This window comes from Bubalus bubalis, chromosome 6 (genome assembly GCF_019923935.1).
Source record: "Bubalus bubalis isolate 160015118507 breed Murrah chromosome 6, NDDB_SH_1, whole genome shotgun sequence".
NCBI classification, from domain to species: domain Eukaryota; kingdom Metazoa; phylum Chordata; class Mammalia; order Artiodactyla; family Bovidae; genus Bubalus; species Bubalus bubalis.
This window is the reverse complement of record NC_059162.1, coordinates 91459840-91481369: the sequence shown is the minus strand read 5'-3', so window position 1 is coordinate 91481369 and position 21530 is coordinate 91459840. Positions and strand designations below refer to the sequence as shown.

At 50.5% G+C, this 21530-nt stretch overlaps 2 long non-coding RNA genes across 2 annotated transcripts; one reads left to right on the top strand and one right to left on the bottom strand.

Annotated features, from left to right (window-relative positions):
- Window positions 1–475: 475 nt before the first annotated feature.
- On the bottom strand, window positions 476–11203 carry LOC123334119. The gene is made up of 3 exons (XR_006551905.2): window positions 11106–11203; window positions 3250–3324; window positions 476–1299 (listed from the first exon to the last, which is right to left on the bottom strand). It is a non-coding gene; the product is annotated as an uncharacterized LOC123334119 (long non-coding RNA).
- LOC123334118 lies at window positions 8606–19881 on the top strand. Its single transcript, XR_006551904.2, has 3 exons — window positions 8606–10237; window positions 17644–17805; window positions 19645–19881. It is a non-coding gene; the product is annotated as an uncharacterized LOC123334118 (long non-coding RNA).
- Window positions 19882–21530: the final 1649 nt, after the last annotated feature.

Genomic DNA, 21530 nt, shown 5'->3' with positions numbered 1-21530 from the left:
ATGTGTGCAAAACCTTCACTCTGAAACTTTAAATTAGTGCTTCAGAAAGTAAAAGAAGACCTAAATAAACGGAGGGATATACCATGTTCATGGATTGGAAGATTTGGTATTTTGTGTGTGTGTGTGTGTGATGACAGGGCTAAGCAAGGGGACAGTGAATATTTGGTTCCTATTCCTATGAGGCATTCAAATAAGAATAATTCTCGTATCTGTGATAGCAGCTTTATTGCTAAGAAATGCCATGGAAAGTGCCAGGGGATCACCCCACTTTCATATGAGGTTCTTATATGGAGATACTCTCACTAACTCAAGGACAATAGGGTATACAGTTTGAGTTCTATCTTTAGTTGTGGCATTGAATGGTTGAACTGTCTACCTGCTCTGTCTCCATCTTCTTTCCTTACTCTAACAAACTGGTCAGATTGCAGAATTAGGAGTGAAGGCATTGCCAGATATCAAAGTGAAAACCTCTGAGTACAAAGTGACTTGGGTTTTATTCATTCATTCATCAAACTTATATTAAACACTTACTATATACTATGCATTTTACTAAGAATTAGGATACAAGGATGGCTTGGTAGCCCAAGAGATCACCTCTTAAGGAAGATACAGACATCTAATCAGTTTCTATGCAGTCTGCTCAGTCTATACACAATATAAACATACCTAAGTACATAGGAAGTACAATGAAAGTTCAGAAGGAGCAGCATCTAAGTTGGCCTGATGGTCAGATGGAGTTTTAAGGGATAGAGAGTTGTTAGGCCAGTATTTGTTAAGGTGCTAATTCTTTTAAAATTGACCTCTAGACTCAGTGCAATTCCAATAAAAAATCTAATAGCTTTTTAAAAGTTAACACTCTGATTCTAAAGCTTATATGAAAATGCAGAGAAAAAGACAGTGTGATTTTGGAGAAGAATAAAGCTTGAGGACTTAGACTATCATATGTGGAAACTCATTATAAAACTTTAATAATTAACACATAGTACTGGCACAAAGTAGTCAAGTAGACCAACTATACAGAACAGAGAACTCAGAAGTAGGCTTGTACATATATGAGCACTTGATTTATAAGAAAATGGCCACTGCAGTTCACTAGAAGAAAAAAAAAAAGTATTTTCAAAAAACTGGTGCTAGAAATTTAAATGGAGCTTGGTTAGAAATGGGTGCTGAATGAGCCTTGACTTCTACCTCACACCATACAGAAATGTTGATTCACGTGGGTCAGGGTCCTTGGGACTTCCCTGGTGGTCCAGTGGTTAAGGCTCCATGCTTCCACTATGGCGGGCATGGCTTCAATCCCTGGTGGGGAAACAAAGATTCCACATGCTGTGCAGTGCAGCCAAAAAAAACTTCTGAAAAAAAAAAAAACTTCTGGAAGAAAATATAAGAGAATCTCTTATGACCTTGAGGTAGGCAAAGATTGTTTAAGCATATCACATATATGCTGAAAAAAATCAACCATAAAGGAAAAGGTTGAAAAGATAAAGGAAATGAACATCATTAAAATTAATAACTATTCATCAAAAGGTATCACTAAGAGAGTGAAAATATAAGCTACAAACTGGTAGGACATAATTGCAATACATATGTCAAACAAGGGACTCATACCTAGAAAATTTAAAGAACTCATATATCGAGAAAACTAGACAATGCATTAAAAGCAAAAAACAGGCAAGAGACTTGAACAGACACTTCGTAAATCAACAAGCATATGAAAAGTTGCTCCACATCATTAGTCATCAGTGAAATGCAAATATGAACCACAATGAGATACTGTTAATGTTATATACCTTCCAGTATGGCTAAAATGAAAAGGACCAACATTTTCAAGTGTTTGCAAAAATATGGAGTAACTGGAACTCTCATACATTGTTAATAGGAATATATATTGATGCAATACTTTAGAAAACTGGTAGTATTTCCAAAGCTAAAGATATATATATATATGTATATATATATATATATATATAATTCTGTCTCAGGAATTCCACTCCTGGATATATACTCAACAGAAACGAGCACATGTATATCCACCAAAGGAAATATACCGAAATATTCATAGCATTATTTATAATAGCCAAGAATTGGAAATGACCCAAATGTCCATTAACAGTAGAAACTGCCAGGAAATTCCCTGGCAGTCCAGTGGTTAGGACTCCATGTTTCCATTGTAGGAAGCAATGCATTCCTTCCCTAGTCAGGGATCTAAGATCCTACAAGCCATGTGGCATGGACAAAAAAGTAAAATAAAGTGATTAATTTAAAAAACAGTAGGATAGATAAATAAAATATTGTGTGTGTGTGTGTGTATATATATATATATATATATATATATATATATACATATATAGTGAAATATTGTGCTTCCCTGGTGGCTCAGATGGTAAAGAATCTGCCTGCAATGCAAGAGACCTGGATTTGATCCCTGGGTTGAGAAGATCCCTTGGAGAAGGAAACGGCTGTATGCAGGCTCAGTCACTTCAGTATTGTCTGACTCTTTTGCGACCCTATGGACTGTAGCCCACCAGGCTCCTCTGTTCATGGGATTCTCCAGACAAGAATACTGGAGTGGGTTGCCATGCCCTCCTTCAGAGGATCGTCCCAATCCGGGGATCAAACTCACATCTGCCTGTGTCTCCTGCACTGCAGGCCAACTCTTTACCCACTGAGCCACCTGGGAAGCTCAGGGAATGTCTACCCACTCCAATGTTCTTGCCTGGAGAATTCCATGGACAGAGGAGCCTAGTGGGCTATAGTCCACGGGGTTGCAAAGAGTTGGACATGACTGAGTGACTAACACTTTCACCTTCATGGTGAAATGTTGTATAGCCATGAGAAAGAACAGGCAATTGCTACATATGGCAACACATATGAATCCCTTGAACATAATGTTGGGCAAAAGAAACCAGGCACAATCAAGTACATACATACATTTAAATGGAGTTCAAAAACAGACAAAATGAACATGTGATGATAGAGATCAAAACAGTGGTTGCTCTGTAGGTGACTTGGTTGGGAGAGTACATGAAACAGCCTTCTGGGCACAGGAAATGTTCTGAATCTTGATTGAGTAATGCTTATAATTCATTAAAAGGGGTACTTTAGATTGGACAATCTTCTGTTTATAAGATATACCTTAATTAAAAAAAATGTCTCCCCATTGCTTACAGGAGGAAATCCAGAGTTTTTTTTCAGACCACTGATCTCAATGGCAATTGGTACGTTGTTTGGCTCCTACTCAATACCCACCAGACTATAACCTCCATGAGGTCAGGACCACGGCTACACCTTCCACTGCTCTAACCCCAACGCCTCGCACAGTCCCTGGCAAAGAGCAGATGCCCAGTCAGTATATATTTTAGGTAAATTAATGGACGAGTAGTGCTTTATCTTGTTCCAGTAGCGACACTTCTGAGTTCCACCCCTCAGCCAACTCCCCGCCCCCCCCCCCCCCGAGGTTTCTGGAAGTTTCCCAGCACTGTCCAGTACTGGACAGCAGCTTACTCCTGCCCATCCTAGTTAAAGCACCAGGGGCTCTCACCTGGACCCTTCCACCGCTTCCCAAATGCTCTCCCTCCCACTTCCCTCCCCTCCCCTTCTCCACCCAGAAGCCTGGATAGTGTTAATAGGTAATTATCAGATCACTCTCTTTTTAAAGCCCTCCCGAGGTGATCCTTTACACTTAGAAAAAAATCCCAGGGTTCACAAGGCCCTTCTGGACTGGTCTGTGCCTGCCTCTGACTGCTGTCCTGTGACTCCCTTTTCCCCCCGGGCACACTCTGACCATGCTGGACTTCTCTCAGTGCCTCCGTCAGGCTAAGCTCGCTTCTGCCTCAGGGAATTTGCATTGCTATTCCCTCTGTCTGGAACGTTCTTCCTCCAGATCTTGGCCTGCCTTGTGGATACTGAGGTGTGCCCCCACGGCCCCCTTCTGGGCTGAGGTCCTCATTCTCCCAGCTGCTGAGTGTTGCTGGCAGCAGCTAGCAGTTGAGACTGTGGGAATGCCTCTAACTGAAGGCAGCTGGCTTGCTCCTTCCTGGGGGCACCTACCCAGTGGCTGGTCAGTATAGGGGTACAAAGGCCTGCCTGGTGCTGGGACAACTCTTTTTTTATAAAAAGATGTATTTATTTTTGGCAGTGCTGGGACTTCGCTGGTGTGCATGGGCTTCCTATAGTTGTGGCAAGTGGGGACTACTCTTTGTTGTGAAGCAAGGTCTTCTTGTTGCAGTGGCTTCTCTTGCTGCAGAGCACGGGCTGTAGGGAGTGTGGGCTCAGTAGTCGCAGCAAGTGGGATCAGTAGTTGTGGCGCATGGGCTCAGTTGCTCTGTGGTATGTGGGATATTCCTGGACCAGGTGTCCCTTGCTTTGCAAGTTGAATTCTTCTTCTTTTTTTTTTTTTTGGTTAGTTCTACCAGTTTATTGCTACCAACCCATCTCCCTCCACCCTCATGCATGCATGCTCAGTCATGTAACCGCATGGACTGCAGCCTGCCAGGCTCCTCTCTCCATGGACTTTTCCAGGCAAGAATACTGGAGTGGGTTGCACAAGTTGAATTCTTAACCACTGGACCACCAGGGAGGCCCTGGGATAACTCTTAAAGGCTAACTTCTTGATTGGTGGGGGTGAGCTGAGGCCTCTGCTGTGAGTGTAGCATAACCCCACTTCTCCTTCTACTCTAGGCTGCCTCTCTCCCTGGCCCACAGGTGTCCCGTGAGACCGTGAGCAACCCAACAAGCTGCCTGCATACAAATTTCCATCTCAGCATCTGCTTCCTGATCTGAGCCACCTGGTGGGATCTCATCATCATTCTGGGTCTTAAATAAGCACCCTCCCTGGATGTGAGAGCTGGACCATAATAAAGGCTGAGCACCGAAGAATTGATGCTTTTGAGTTCTGGTGCTGGAGAAAACTCTTGAGAGTCCCTTGGACTGTAAGGAGATCAAACCAGTCAATCCTAAAGGAAATCAACCCTGAATATTCACTGGAAGGACTGATGCTGAAGCTCCAATATTCTGGCCACCTGATGCGAAGAGCCGACTCATTAGAAAAGACCCTGATGCTGGGAAAGATTGAAGGCAAAAGAAGAAGGGAGCAGCAGAGGATGAGATGGTTGGATGGCATCACTGACACAATGGACATGAATTTGAGCAAACTCCTGGAGATAGTGAAGGACAGAGCAGCCTGGCCTACTGTAGTCCATGGGGTTGCAAAGAGTCAGATACGACTTAGTGACTGAACACACACACTGGCCAGCCTGAGGAATGCTGCCCCAATCTGTCACCCTATCATATTTTATTTTTATCACATTTTGAAACTTCTAATTTTTGTTCATCCTCTTCCCCATGAGAACACTCATTTCCACAAAAGCTGCTGTGTTTTCCTCACATTGTCCCCAGAGCTGATGGCAGTGCCCAGTGCGTAGTTGATACTCACTAAATATTTGTGGATGGAACATCTGTGGGCAGAGAAGTGAGCGGGTGAAGGAATGAATGACTCTGTGAGTGATGCCTGCCTTTCCTACTCTCCCGTGCCCTGCCCCACCCCCAGAGTCCCTGAGCCAGGCTGCAGCCCCCTCCCCCATGTGACCCGGGCTGAGCTGGGGCCTCCTGGGAGGATGGAGCCTGCAGCCGCCTTGGCTGCTTGCCCTGTATTGATCAAAGCTGGGAGGCCTGCTGGCTGAGGTCTGTCCCAGCCCATGGGGGCGGGGGAGTGGGAGGGGGACTCTGGCTGAGATTCGAGCAGGGCTTGCCTGGGGCAGAGCAGTGCTGGCTAGAGACCCATCTGCTGACAGCACCTCTTCCCCACACTTCTCAGGGGAGGCCGGAATAGCCCCAGAAGGATGGCGGGTCAGGAGGGTTGGGGGGCGGACAGAGGCAGGACTATGGCAGGGCTTAGGCAGTGAAGGCTCCTGGCCTCTTGCAAAGGTGCACATTTGATCTTACATCACTGTTTATGGGGATCCTATACGCGCCCTCTCTAAGGACCAAGGAGTGGACATCTATACAGATTAGTCAAGCACCGCTTGGGCAGACAGCACTGGGCAAGACCCAGGAGTGAGGTTCTCGGTGAGCTCACGTTCCAATGGGAGTCATACTCGTAGCAGCTCACTGTGACCCAGGCCACAGGAAGGGAAAAAATGCTGAGTGAAGGGAGTGCTGACTTGAGAATGAATAATGGAGATACTTCCCATGAGGCCGAAAGGGACCTTTATTCAGAGAGAAGTGACTGGCCCGTGGTCACAGGGCTCTTAGTAGTTAAACTGAGGCTGGAGCCCAGTGTAAGTGCACTCAAGGAGTAGGATGCTCTGGCATCAGCCCTCTGCATGCGTGTATTGAGCACCTCCTCCGGGCCAGGCCATGTGATGGGTATAAGAGATTACGGCATGGGGAGGAGTGGGGCACCCACCCTGACCTCAGGAGTTCACAGCCCAGGTGAGAGTACACACACATGCATGCACACACACACACACACACACAAACCCGTAATTCAAACTGGTACCGTGATGAAGGTACACAGAGCTAGGAAACTGGATGACAGGGGAAGAGCTCATTATCTGCATCAGCAATAACCTGAGAAGCCCTCGTAGACAAGGTGGTCTTTGAACTGTGTCTTAAAGATGGGTGAGTTTTAAAAAGCAGGAGATATTGGGAAGAAGCAGGGTATCCCAGGGTTAGGTGTGGCGTGAAGAAAGATGTGGAAGCTGCTATCTTCAGCTGCCTTTGCAAAGACAGCAGCCCCCTTCTGGCTCTCCTGTCTCCAGACTCTTCACCCTTCTACCCACAAGCCATACCACTGCCAGAGTGTCCTGAAATGCAACTCTTAGCATATGCCACTTTCCTACTGAAAGCCCATCAGTGGCTCCTCACTGTCCTCTGGATAACATCCTGTCAACATAGAACTTGAATGCAAGAGGTCCCTTCAGGCATCCTGTGTCCACCCACTCCTATTTTACAGAGAAGTAAACAAAGGCCCAGAGAAGATCACACAGCAAGTCAGGGGCCAAGCTGGAACTAAAATAGTGGCCTTCTAAACTCTAGGCAGAAGAGATGCAGAAGACGTGGGTTCGATCCCTGGGATGGGAAGATCCCTTGGAGGAGGAAATGGCAACCCACTCCAGTATTCTTGCCTGGAGAATCTCACCAACAGAGGAGCCTGGCGGGCTACAATCCATGGGGCCACAGAGTCAGACACGACTGAGCACAGCACAGCAGCAGCAAACCCTAGTCAGGGCTCTTTCCCTGTTAACTCACCTTCTGCCGTCCCCCTACCAGCTGGGTGATATTTAAGGGACATCCTCGCCACTGGCTAAAGTCTCGGAATATCATATCAAAGAACAGCCCCTAGCTAGGACTTAACTCAGGCCCTCATTTTACAGGTGAGCAAGCTGAGACCAGGAAGGCAGAAATTGAATCATTGTGACTTATCAGCTTCGCAGTTCATAAAATACTTGCACAGTAGACTAGGTGAAAAAGTTATTGCGCCCATTTAATAGATGAGGAAACTGAGTTCAAAAGAGCCAAGCAGTGGTTCAGGGTCACATGTGGCTTCATCTATTCATTCTTCATGTATACATTCTGCATTTGCTCTGTGGCAGACCCGGTTCCCCGGGCCAAGCAAGCATAGGACTGTTCTGCGCTCTGGGTGCTCACCGCCCACTTGATGTTTCCAACAGACTGCAGCTGTGATGCCTTGCAGTGAACACCGGCATAGGAAGCCAGGGAGCTGGGGAACCCACGGCAAGACTTTAGGGGGAGCAGGTGGGAGGAAGTCTTTCAGGGGACTTCAGGGTGGGAGAAGGGAAAGAGGGAGTTCCAGGCAGGACCCTGGCCAGCCTCATGTTTCCCGCCTGCCAACCCCTTCCTGCTCCTTCCTGGAGGATTTAAGACTGTGTAGAGCAGTTGTTTTAAATTTCCGGGCAGGGGGCTGCAGAGGGGGAGGGGGCTGCAGGCCGTCTGGGGTGCGGGTTGCTATTTACCAGGGCCCTTTGTGGGATGCAGCTCTCCAGGCTGGAGACTCCCACAATTGCTTCCAGCTGGGCTGTCAGCCAGCCCTGAGGATTTGGGGGTAGGTGAAGGGGAGTGGGCAAGAGAGGGGTGCAGTGGCAAGAAGGGTCTCCTCTAGCCCAGGGTCCCCTGGCCTCCCTGGGTGGCTGCTCTTGCGGGCGTATCGGGCCTGGCTGGGCATCCTTGAACATAAATGTATCTATAAACTGGGAATCCATCCAGCCTGGACGGTTCTGAGCTTTATGGCCTTTATGCACTTAATCTTTCATTTCCTCTCCCCTGCTTCATCTCCCCGCTCACTTCCCCTCTTTCCCGGGAGGAATTGCTCTGTTGCCCCTCCCCCATGGCTCCACGGGCCCCTTTGTCAGAAGGTACCTATGTGTACAGCTGGCCCTTGGTCTCTGTCTGGGCCCCCACCATTCATTCCCTTCAGTACAGCAGTAGTGAAGGAATACTGCCTGGTGTAAAATCTCCCCTTAGCTACTTGGCACCCAGAGGACAAACTCCTCCGTCAGGCAACCAAGACCCTCCGGCCTCCCCTCTCTGCTCCCCTCCAGCATACCCCAAGCTCCAGCCAAAGGAACCAGAGCACAAGGACGTATCAGTGCTTTTCCCTTGCTTGTTGGGTCCCTCGACCAAATGACCCATCGCCCATCTTTCCCCGTTTGGCTCAGTGCTTAGGCATCACTTTCCAGACACCAGCTCCCAGGGCGGGCTGGGGCCTGTCCTCGGTGTGCCTGTAGCCTTATTTTCTGTACAAGAAGAACACCATTCAATTTGTTTGTCTCACAAGCCTATCAATGGGTGAAGAGGGGGAAGCTTTGGACATTGTATAAGATCAATTGGAGGGAAGAGAGGCTGGTTCTCCTCCACCACTTAGGGGTCCTACTTTCACAGAAACATCTTCCTTTTACCTTGAGAGTCATTTCGTGGCTTTTTGTTGGTGGAATCTTCATGGAAACCTAGGACTAGATTCTAGGGGCAGGACATCTCTGGTATCCCAGCACCTCACCAGGGTTTGGCTCATACCTGTTTCTCCTCTTCTTTTATACAAGGGAGACCAATGCACAGAGAGGGAAAGGAACTCACCCGAGGTCACACAGCAAATCAAGGCAGGGTTGGGACCTTTCCTTTAAAGGACACTAAAAAAACTGAAAAGAGCCCTTAGGTGGGAGCCAGGAGAAGAGTAAGTTTTAGCCTCACTTTGACGCCCCTCCAGTCCCAAACAAGTCACACGCCTGTAATCTCCGTGGACACCTCTCCCGTCCCCCTCCCCCACCTGGTTTCCTTCCTGCTAGTTCCGATGGTGGGGGTGGGGAATATTTTCTGAGAGCAGACTGCTCCTTTAAGACGCCTCCCTCGCTCTCTTCCAGGCTAGTGGGAGAGCTGGGCCAGGACGTGGTGGGGGCGGGGGTGGAGGTGGGGGACCTGCAGTAGGGGTTGGTGGCAGGTCCTAGCTGCAAGGCTTGATAGGTCCAACACTCAGAGAATGAGTCTGCTCAGGACAAAGAATGTCAAATGTCCCTTTTGTTCTGGGGCAGGGTGGGGCTAGTGCCTGGCAGGCATGGGGAAAAACAGAGCTGGATGGACCTGTCCAGGTCAGGACTGGGTAGACAGGGGTCTCCTCTCTAGGTCAGATAAATGAGTCTAGTCTGCCCTCCCAGGTCCAAGAGTGCCTTGGCCTGCTGTTGCAGGAAAGTCACTTGCCTGGTCACACAGCAGAGAGGCAAGAACCTGGTAGGTCTGGGTCCCACGCACGGATCATGGTCTCGAGGCTTTCTCAGTGGGTTCTCCCCTCACTCACCAGCTGCAGAGCCCTCAACGGTGCAGAGCACTGTGCACTCCCAGTCTTCCCCAAACCCCCTGCAAGGGCCTCATCACCCCATCTCACAGGGGCGGGAAGTGACCCTCAAGGAGGGCAGTGACTGTCCCGCTCGCTGTAGGGAAGAGCAGCACCAGGATTTGAAAGCAAGCCCTGGAACCTGTCCCCTTTCCCTTGAGGGCAAAGGTCACTCCAGGACAGATTTTAACTGGACAAAGGGATCGTCTGAAAGGTGAAGGGACTTGCCTCAGGTGACTGAGCCTGCCTGGGACAGGGACTGGTAGCCTCATCCTCCGACCTGCTCTGACTGGCTTCAGACCCCGAAGAACTAAGGCTCCCAACCTCAGAATGTGGCAGCCTTGCTTACTCGGGGCCAGCTGAAGCCCCGGGATTGTACCTTGGAGCCCTAGGGTGAGAGTTGACTCTGTATCGCCTGTGTGTCTGTCACGGAGTCTATACTCTTTAAGGCTGAGTTTGGTCCCCTGAAAAGTAGATTCTGCCCTGCGGGATGGCTGTGGCCCTAGAGACCTCGGAAGCTTCGGTGAGCTGTGCAGACCCGGGGGCTCACTGAAGGCGAACTCCCTCCTTCCTTTCCTTTCTTCCTCTCTCCCTGCCTCCTCTTGCCTCTTTGGTCTTGAGATCAGATCGGACCTGATTGATGGACCACAGGAAGCTAGTTCAGCAGAGGCTGGGAGAGCCAGGCAGGGTAGCTAGAGGAGGAAGGAGGCAGGAGAGGGGACAGAGAGGAGCAGCAGGAGGAGAAGGAGGTGGTTTGAGAGAGCCTTGTCTTAAGATTCCTTTTCACAGGCAAGAATTCATTTCCTGGGGGCTCATAGCTCTTGAATTACTCACTGCTGTCTCACCCACCCACCCACCACCCACCCCGCCAGGAACCCCAGACTGTCTGGGAAAGGAGTGTCCACCTCCTTGCCCCACTGTCCTTGGGACGGCCCTGTCCAAGCACTGGAAGAACGGGTCAGAGTTGGGTGGGTGGCCCCGGGGCCTGCCAGGAATTCCCCACCTCATGGGCCTGCTGCCTCTGGAAAGGGGACTGGAATGAGGGTGGGGGATGAGCTTGTCTTGAAGCCAGTGAGTATTCTGTTCTCACTGAAGCTGCATATTTATTTGGGGTGGGCTGGGGAATCTGGAGGAGATTATGGGAGCTCTAAGGCTGCACAAGCCCCCCACCTTGGTGTCTGTCTCCTTGGACCCAGGTCTCTCAAATGTGTTCCCCCTACATCCACATGTTCCCTGCCCTCCACTTAGGCTGAAAAATTACCCCGCTACAAAGGAGTGGGAGATGATTGACTTCAGGTTGTCCCCCTCTGCTCAGGCTGGATTGAGTCTTAAGTCTCTCAGGGAAGATGCTCAGGCCCTTTAAAAATAAATAAATAAATAAATTGAAGACCAGATTTAAAGTCTTGCCTGAATGCTCCCAGCCCAGCTTCTCCCTCCCTCCTCCCCCTGGAGCTCTTTCAGCCCCCACTGCCTGAGTCCCTCCTGGGCATTTAGGTCTTCCAGTTGAATGGGAAGAGCAGGGAGGAATCTAGTGTTCTTTGAGGGCCTCCAAAGTGCCAGCTCGGCTCCCTGATGCAGGCTTTACCTCTCTGACTTCAACCTCCCAACAACCTTTTGAGCAAGCCGCGTGATCCCTCCCCTCCCCTGTACAGAGCCTGGCAGAGGAGAAAAGTCAGGCTGAGAGAGGGTGGGGAACTTGCCTGAGGTCACAGACTGGCAGAGCTGGGGCTGGTCTTCATGTCTTCCAAGCTGAGTTCAGAGTTCTCCCCTGCACCACCCCTGCCAGTGATCTCCAGGGTCAAAGTGCAGGATCTGGCTGAAACAGGCCAGCATCAGAGCTGGGAGGAGCCTCACAGGCCATTGTAGATGAACCTGTCTCTTCTGAACGGAGAGACAGAGAAGGCAAGGGGCTTAGCCAGGGTTCCAGAGCAGTTCTTCTAGGCACTGTGCATGGTGCTAAGGGCTGGGAACAGAGTGAATGTAAGGACAGATGCTGGTCTCGTGGACCTTTTACTGATGGGAGACAGCAGGGCACTTAAAGTTCTGATAAGGAAGTATGGATGGCCTTTAATTGCACAGAGCAGTCCCTAACACAGACTATGGCTCTTTGGAAGGCTCCCTGGAGGAGGTGATTTCAAGGACTGGTGAGGGAAGAGTGCTTCAAACAGGGGAGTTTTCTCCATTCTCTGACCCCAGGATACTACTGAAGAGTTTTAAGTGGTGAACTACACGCGGACTTAGGGCTGCCAGGTAAAATACAAGATGCCTGGTAATCTTAAAACTTCAGATAAAAAACAAATAATTTGTTTCTAGTATAGGTATGTCCCATGCAATATTTGGGACATACACGAAAAAGATTATACATTGTTTATCTGAAATTCTAATTTAACTGAGTCCTGTATTTTTCATTTATTTTTTATTGAAGGATAATTGCTTTACAGAATTTTGCTGTTTTCCGTCAAACCTCACATGAATCAGCCATAGGTATACATATATCCCTTCCCTTTTGAACCTCCCTCCCATCCCCACCCCCATCCCATCCCTCTAGGTTGATACAGAGCCCCTGTTTGAGTTTCCTGAGCCATACAGCAAATTCCTGTTGGCTATCTATTTTACATATGGTAATGTAAGTTTCCATGTTACTCTTTCCATACATCTCACCCTCTCCTCCCCTCTCCCCATGTCCATAAGTCTATTCTCTATGTCTGTTTCTCCAGTGCTGCCCTGTAAATAAATTCTTCAGTACCATTTTTCTAGATTCTGTATATATGTGTTGCTGCTGCTAAGTCACTTCAGTCATGTCCGACTCTGTGCGACCCCATAGACGGCAGCCCACCAGGCTTCCCCGTCCCTGGGATTCTCCAGGTAAGAACACTGGAGCGGGTTGCCATTTCCTTCTCCAATGCATGAAAGTGAAAAGTGAAAGTGAAAGTGAAGTCTCTCAGTCGTGTCTGACTCTTAGTGACCCCATGGACTGCAGCCTACCAGGCTCCTCTGTCTGTGGGATTTTCCGGGCAAGAATATTGGAGTGGAGTGCCATGAATATGGTATTTATCTTGTCCTTTCTGACTCACTTCACTCTGTATAATAGGTTCTAGGTTCATCCACCTTATTAGAACTGACTCAAATACGTTCCTTTTTATGGCTGAGTAATATTCCATTGTGTATCTATACCTGAGTCCTGTATTTTTATTTGCTATATCTGGCAGCTCTGCCCTGGCAACCACGTTGGGGCATGGAGCTGGCATTCCCAGGGAGGATGGTAGGACGCAGTGGGGGAGCATGGTGAGTTTAGTTATGAACAGTTATGGCTGAGATTCTCCAGGGCCTTCCAAGGAGAAGTGCTCAGGTGACAGCTGGGGACAGGGTTAGAGGCATAGCGGCGCAGCAGCTGAGGTGTCATTTGCAAAGTGGGGGAAAGGAGATTCCTACTGAGGAAACAACAGGGGTAGGGCGGGGTGGGGTGCTGTCCCCGTCACATGGCCTAGTTGTAAGGGCTGGCTCTGGGAGCCGGTGCCTGGCTGCAGCTGGCCCCAGTCCCTGGCAGTACCACCCGAGCTCTGCCCCTGCTAGTCTCCTTCTGAGCATCGGAATTCGACTTTATCTCCCCAAAGGTCACCTTGCCCAGGGCCCGGCCCTGGGGGTGGACATTCCTCACATTCCGTGGTCCTCACAGGAGACTGTAGGCCCCAGGTTTCAACCTTAGCTCCTTTTGGCAAGGTTTACTGAAGGCCTACTGTGCATCACGGGCTTCCCTGGTGGCTCAGTCCGTAAAGAACTGGCCTGCAATGCAGGAGACCCAGGTTTGATCCCTGGGTCAGGAAGATCACCTAGAGAAGGAAATGGCAACCCACTCCATTATTCTTGCCTGGGAAATCCCATGGACAGAGGAGCCTGGCGGGCTACAGTCCACGGGGTCGCAAGAGTCGGACACGACTTAGTGACTAAACCACCACCATCTACTATGCATCAAGGAGGTCTGGGCTTGGGGGTCTGACCAGCTGAATCTGAATTCTGACTTTGCCTCCTACCAAATGGATGACCCAGGGGCCAGTTACTTCTCTTTCCCTGAGTCACAGTGTCCTCACTTGTAAATTGGGGATAATCCTGACAGAGGTATTAGGTGGTCACGTCTTTAAAACACCTACCTCATGCTTGGCATTCAGTAGATGCTCTGTAATATCAGTTCCTCCTTTGCCTTCTCTGAGCCTCTGTTTCCTCATTTTTAAAGAACAATAATAGAACCTCCCAAGACAAGCCCAGGACTGGTCACGCATGAGCTGTGATGACCCACGGGGTAGCTTTGTGGGAGGTTTCAGAACCCTGTACTTCTCAGGGCCAGCAGAGGCTGGAGGTAAAGTCTGAGATGGCCTCAGCTGGGCAGGGAGCAGGCAGATGGACAAATGACTGCAGCCTCCATGATATGGCTATTAGGATCCACTGGGATGGTCAGAGGGCCTTGGTGGGAAAGGCTGATAGAAATTGAAGCAGGGGAACCAAAGACCTGGGCAGCTGGGTCTCTGCCCTGAATTCTGTTATGTACGGGTCCCCTCTGCCCGCCTCCAGCCCCACGCCCCCCCTACAAGGTAAGGTGTACATGAGGCCAAGGAGACATGCCCCTCTGGAGCCCAAGCTTATTCTAGATCACACTCCAGGCAATGGAATCTGGAATTCCCTGCTCAAAGGGTCCTGGGCCCACTCTCAGGACCCAGGTCTGTCCTCCCAGTGGACTCTGCTGCAGGTGTGTGCAACCCTAGACCTGATGGGTAGACAAGGAAACTGTTTGGTGGGGGGGTGGAGGGGAGGTACACCTGGGAATTTGGGACATAGGGCTGAGTCTCCACGTCTGCAAACAGGGACTCTTGCTGTAGGGAGGAAGCAGGTGGGGAGAGGAGGAACCTGGCAGGTGGCCTGCCATTTGAGCTCTTGCCCCAGGCCACAAATGTTGGGGGTGGACTTGCCTATGGCACGACCATTGCCAGGGAAGTCCCTAGTGGTAGTAACTCTGATTCAATGATGGGTCAGTTTCGCCTGCAGATTCCCAGACCACCCCCAGACACCCCACCGTGAACATTCATAGTCCTGGGTCTTGGCGAAGATCCTAGAGTGTGCATATTTAACAAAGATGGCCAGAGGCCGTGTTGGGAGCTTTGTGTCCAGAAACCTGTTTAATTCTCACAGTCACCCTGCAAGGGAGATAGCAAGGAGGAAACTGAGGCTGGCAAGGAGACTTGCTTGACCTCACAGCTGCTATACGACAGAGCTGGGACTATCTCCTTGGACTCTCCAGTCCCTCACAAACCCCACAGCCTCAGAAAGAGATAATGGCACTCTAGCATTTGGGTCAAAATTCTTGAATTTCTTTTGGACAGATTCTGCTTGGCCCTGGGAAACAAAGCTTAGAATTCAATCATGGAACAAAAGTCCTCTTCTCTGTGTGAGAGGATGTGGCCTGGTGAGGGTCCCTAGCCCAGAAGATTCTGGGGCTTCTCTCAGGCCTCGGTAGGATTAGTTATCATCCAGGCACCAATGTCTCCCATGCTGGTCTCTGTAGCCTGGTGTCTAGGTTCCAAAGTCAAGTGTTCCCAAGCTGGGCAGCACCTCCTTCAACCTTGCTCCACACTCACAGCCCATCCTCTTCCCGCCCCAACCCCACATCTGTCCCTCTTCTGGCCCTGCTGCCCTTCCAGTACCCAAAGCAACCACCTGCATGTTCATGGCCATCCTTAACTCTGCCCTCTCCAGCCACTTCTGATGCACAGGTCACTGTCCTGTCCCATCTGCTTCCTAATAGCCATGAATCGGTCCCCACCTTCCACTGACCTTACATCTCCTCTTGTTCAGACCTCACTATCTCTCAAAAAGACCACTAACCCCTCCAAGCCATTGGATGTATGGCAGCCAAAATGATGTCTAGGAAAATAAGGGACATGTCCTGCCTCTGTTCAAACTCTTCAGTGGTTCCTGTCTCAGTGCCCTTAGACTAAAAGCCAAGTTCTTCTCTTTTTTTTTTTAAAACAATTTTACTTTTATGCTTTAAAATTTATGTATTTATTTTTGGCTGTGCTGGGTCTTTGTTTCTGTGCTCAGACTTTCTCCAGTTGCCCGGAGTTGGGGCTACTCATTGCAGCGGCTTCTCTTGTTGCAGAGTATAGGCTCTAGGGCAGTTGGGCTCACTACTTTCACTCATGGGCTTAGTTGCCCTGAGGCATGTTGGATCTTCCCAGACCAAGGGTTAAACCCAGGTCCCCTCCATTGGCCAGTGGATTCTTTACCACTGGACCACCAGGAAAGTATGCCAAGCTCTTCTATACTCTCCAGCAACACTGAGGGGCTTCATAATGTTCCCTTCCCCCAAACTCCTTGCTATTTTTTCACCTCTCTGTCTTAGATGCTGTTCTTCTCTCTTCCCTTTTGCTTCCTGGCTAACTGCTACTTCCTAAGATTCCAACCAGCATGGCCTCCTCTGGGAAGCTGCCCCTGCTGCCCTCCAGGCTGGGTTAGGCCCTTTACTCTGGGTTTCGGCTCTTTCTTGCTGTGCTTGCTACCTGCGGTAATAATAACAGCTTATCCTTATTGAGTGCTGACTCCGTGTATTTTTCTTTATTGACCCATTTAACCCTCACAGCACCCTATGAAGCAGGTTCTATGATCACTTCCATTTTTCAGATGGGGAAAAGGCTAAGTAAACTGACTAGGGTCACGCTACTTGGGGATTTGAGCCCAGGGTGGCTGGCTGCATGCAGAAAGCTGTCCTAATCCTATGGCTGTCTCCTACGCACTGGGTGCACCTTTGGGGGCGGGTTCTTTCTAGAATGTGAGATCCCGGAGGGCAGGGTGGCTTCTGACCCAGGAAGATGAACCCAGCAGCCAACCCATGTGCTGGGACGGGTAGGTGGCGAAGCCTGGTGCTCCAACCCTGGTCTCCCGCCCCTGGGGAACCGTGAGGGGCCCCTGGCGGCCCGGGCCTCGGGCGGCACAGCTGGGGAGGGCTTGGGGCCAGATGGGCTGCGCCGAGGCAAGGAGGCCAGGGCGGCCGGCCGGGGCGCGCGTTGCCATGGCGACGGGGGGCGGCGGCCCCGCCCCGGCGGGCGGGGGAGCAGGTGGCGGGACGGTGCGCGGACTGGGGGAGGGGCCGGAAGGGGCCCGCGGGAGCCGGGGCCGCTGGGCGCGCCCCCAGCATGTCCTCCTCCTCCTGGCCTCCCAGCTCCTGCTGCTCCTTTGGCGACTCGGGCTCTACGAATAGCTAGAAGAACACCGTTTGACCAGAGGACCAGGCTCCCGTTCTGGCTTCGGCTCTCAGTCCCTCTGTATCTCGCTCAAGCAAATCAATTACGTTCATCCTCCATCTCTCAGCCTCAGTTTCCTCGCCTGTGACACGGCAGAGATGGACCAGGAAGACCTTCCTGGACACATCAGCACACACTACATTTTTTGTGACTCTGGGGATAGGGCCAGGAGGATTCAGGGCTGGGTAATTTCTCCTCCTCTTCCACTGGAGGCACGTTCTCAGCATCATGACGCCCATCATGCGGGAATGTCAGAGCTAGAAGAGCTGGTAGTCTGTGAACCCAGTGTCTGCATTATACAGAACGGGCAGCAGCTGCCCAGAGAGGGTAGGCGACCTGTCCAGGGTCACACAGCGAGTTGAAGACCGAGGCAGAACGAGAAACCTGGTCTTAGCCTCTCGGTGCTCCACCCATCACCTCCTGCCTGGGAGCCCAAATCGGGTGTACGAATGGGGGGAGGGGCAGGTTACTGTGGGAAGAAAACGAACACCCCTGCTCTCCCTTCTGCAGGCTCCAGCTGCTAAGACGGCGGCGGGAAGACAGCCTGACCCGAGAGCCAGCCTTCTTATCTGCGCCAGAGACCTCACGGTGTCCTGCCACGACCCGTACCCCCATGGCCTCCATCCGGGACTGCTGCACAGCTCTGTTCTGAGTCCCCGCCCTGCGAAGGAGGTGTGGAGGTTGTGGCTTTCTTCCACCCACCCCGCCCTAAGTAAGGGAAGAGCTGGGACCCTGGACCAGGCAGTCTTGGCCCAGAGCTGGGCCTCCTGCCCACACCAGCCCCCAGTCCTCTGAGGGGCCCTACTTTCCTTAGGGATAAAGCCCCTCTCTCCTTCCTTGCACCCCTTTCTGAGGTCTCAAAGCCTCGGCCTAGAGTGGGGCTGTTTAGAGGGCTGGCTTGCTTCTCTTCCCTCAGGCAAGAGTCACTGGGGACTGACTGGCTCTGGTTCCCAGCTGATGGTGGTGGGGGGTGGTTCTGGCTAGGGGTGGAGGTGGAGGGGAGCTGGGCAGAGGCAGGGTCTGTGCCTTTAAGGTACAGCTTACTGCTGGAGTCACACACACACACACACACACACCAGTCTCTTGCACATAGTCACGCAGTCATACAGCCACACACACATTCCCAGGATCTGTTCTCTACCCCGTCTCTGTCATTCTCTCTCTCTGCGCGCGCGCGCGCACACACACACACACACATACACACACACACTCATACACTCCCAGGCTCTGTTTTCTCTCCCCCCTTTCTCTATGTCACTCTCTCTCCACACACGCATAACACACACACACTCACACACACATACACACACACACTCATACAGTCCCAGGCTCTGTTCTCTCTCCCCCCTTTCTCTATGTCACTCTCTCTCCACACACGCATAACACACACATGCATAACACACACGCTCACACACACACACACACACATACAGTCACACACTCACAGGCTCTATTCTCTTTCCCTCTCTCTCCCTCTCTCCACACAGACATACACACTCAGTCACACACACAAAAGCATCCACACACTCCAGTCCCCCTCTCTCCCCAAGGTCTAGTTTGGAACAACATGGGCTAGGGGAGGAAGGGCGAGGGCAAGGAGTTCTGTCCTAGAAAACGGGCCCTGCCTCCATTTGTCCCTCCCCAGCCCAGGAGAGGGGCCGATGTTCCAGTTTGGTATCACTGCCCTGGGTCAAGGCTGCAGGGAGAAATGAAGGAGCCAGGCGGGGTGGGGATCAGGCTCTGGGAGAGTGAAGGGAGGGGGCTGCTTGGCCCCGGGCCCAGCCTTTTGGCTGCAGACCCAGTAATCAGAGGGGAGCCTCCTGCTCCTTCCCGTCCTCACTCAAGGAGGGACTGCCTTCTAGCACAGAGGAAGCAGGTTTAGTGACAAAGTTATTAGGTGGCTTTGCCACAGGCCGATGGACAAGTTGGCCTTTGACTTATGATAAAGGGGCTCTTGACCCTTCTTGGGCCGTGTTACACCTTTAGTCAAATCTAGACTAGAATTGTGCCCAAGCTCTGTGGGTGGAGAAGTCCTTCCTTCTTAACTAAAATTCTTCTTGCTGTAGTTCCATGTAGAGGCTGGGAGTTCTCTACCTATATGAATTTCCACCTTTTCATCTCAATTTCCTCTGAGTGTTTATGGGTAACTCCTGTTCATCCTTCAAAGCCCGACTCAAAAGGACCCTCAAGTAGAGAACTTTCCCTGCTTCAGTCCCTTGGGTAGTATGAGTTCCTCTTTCCTCTAGCATCTGGGCTTTCTGTACTTTCTACAGTTCTAACGCTTCCATGTTTTAATAAGCAAGTGTGTCCCTGACCCCAAGTGTGGATGTAGCTCTTCTCACATTGTCTCCGTTATTTATCACGCCCTGTCTTCTTCTGTGGTCGGGATAGGATCCCCTTTAACAGTACTCTGGTTCAGCTCAATCGGTTGAACAGCAAAGCAGAATTTGAACCCACATCTGTCTGATGTCACATCTTGGCCTTTCCCCCATTTCTCACTACTCTTCACAGGCAACTTTCCCTTCAGGAGACTCAACAGAGGAAAAGTGATCTCATAAAAAGTCCCAGAGAGACTGGAACTAATGTCAGCGTCATGCACACTGAAAAGTACCCTCTTCAATTCAACAAAGGTTTATTGAGCATCTGTCTGTACAGACCTTGTGCTGGGTGCTAGGCTGTTGTTGTTCAGTCGCTAAGTCATGTCCAATTCTTTGTTACCCCAGCACACCAGGCTTCCCTGTCCTTCACTGTCTCCCAGAGTTTGCTCAAATTCATGTCCATTGAGTCAGTGATGCCATCCAACCATCTCATCCTCTGTCATCTCCTTCTCCTCCTGCCTTCAGTCTTTCCTAACATCAGGGTCTTTTCCAATGAGTTAGCTCTTTGCATCAGGTGGCCAAAGTATTGGAGTTTCAGCTCCAGCATCAGTCCGTCCAATGAATATTCAGGGTTGATTTCCCTAAGAATTGACTGGTTTGATCTCCTTGCTGTCCAAGGGACTCTCAAGAGCCTTCTCCAGCACCACAGTTTGAAAGCATCAATTCTTCAGCGCTCAGCCTTCATGGTCCAACTCTCACATCCATCCATGACTACTGGAAAAGCCATAGCCTGGACTAGATGGAGATAACAGAGGCACTGCCTCCCCATCTATGGGGACAGCAGGCGCACATACATACAGGCAATGATGCCTTCAGGTGCCTGAGAGGCTAAGGAAACTGATTTCCACAAGAGGCCCTGATTCAGACTGGGGGAGACTACAGGAACTGAGAAAGGGAGTGAACCAGTGGCCCCTGCATTGAGAGCTCCAAGTCTTGACCACTGGACTACCAAGGAAGTTTCATTTTCCCCGTTTTTAAAAAACAGGGGCCTTCCCTGGTGGTCCAGTGGTTAAGATTCCGTGTTTCCACTGCAGGGTGCTCTGGTTTGATTCCTGGTTGGGGATCCTACGTGCTGCAGCACCTAAATTCCAAGTTAGTTTCCTAGAAAAATGGCTGATGTTAGAAGTGAAGTAAGAGGTCTCTAGCCAGGAAGTCCTTAAAGCCTGGTCATCTGTACTTCCTCCATGATTTTTGCTCGAACCTTATCTGTTTAGTGTTTTTCTTTAAGTTAACTCACTTTTAAAAAACTTGAACAAAAGAAACTGTACTCTGTTTTGGCTTTCCAAAAACAAGAGGTAAATACAAGAGTTAATTCAGTGAAAACAAAGCAATTCTGCTTAGATAAGTTTTGCTTGCTAAGTGGCCTCTCTCTTTGCTATGAAGGGAGATGAGCAAGCATCAGAAAGGCCTTAAAGACATTCCAACCTCAAAATGGGCCTTTTGCTTTCACCTTGACTTAGCCAGGAGCAAGAATCAAAAAGGAGTAAATTTTCCAAGATGAGCTGAGGTTCCATGGTCTGTGGCCGTGTCTGTGCCCTCTCCGGCCTCATTCCCTCATCCCATGAGGTGGACTTGACCCACACCTTGGAAGATTCTGCCTTCATCCAAGCTCTTTGGTCCAGAGAGAGGAGGAGAGGTATCCAAGATCATTTAGAAAGCGAGGTAGCCACCTGGAGCCCAAGACCCAGGATTTTGACCCAGGGTGGGGCTGGACTGGGGGAGAGCTGAGAGACCAGACGGCTACAGGATCTGAGCCCTGGCCCGTGGGAGCCCAGAGCCCACCTCTGCTGCTGTGTACCTGGCTGTGCCTGAGCAAGCGCCAACATCACTCGAAGCCTCAGGCTCCTCATTTACATGGTAGGACCCCTCCCTTCCCACACTCTAGTCCTATATTACCATGATTTCTTCCAGACAACTCCTTCAGTCCCCCCTACCCATACCTGACAGTGCAGAGTCCTGACTCCCTTGCAAAACGCACAAGCCCACCCCTCCTCCCACCCAGAAGCCTGGCCCCTGCCT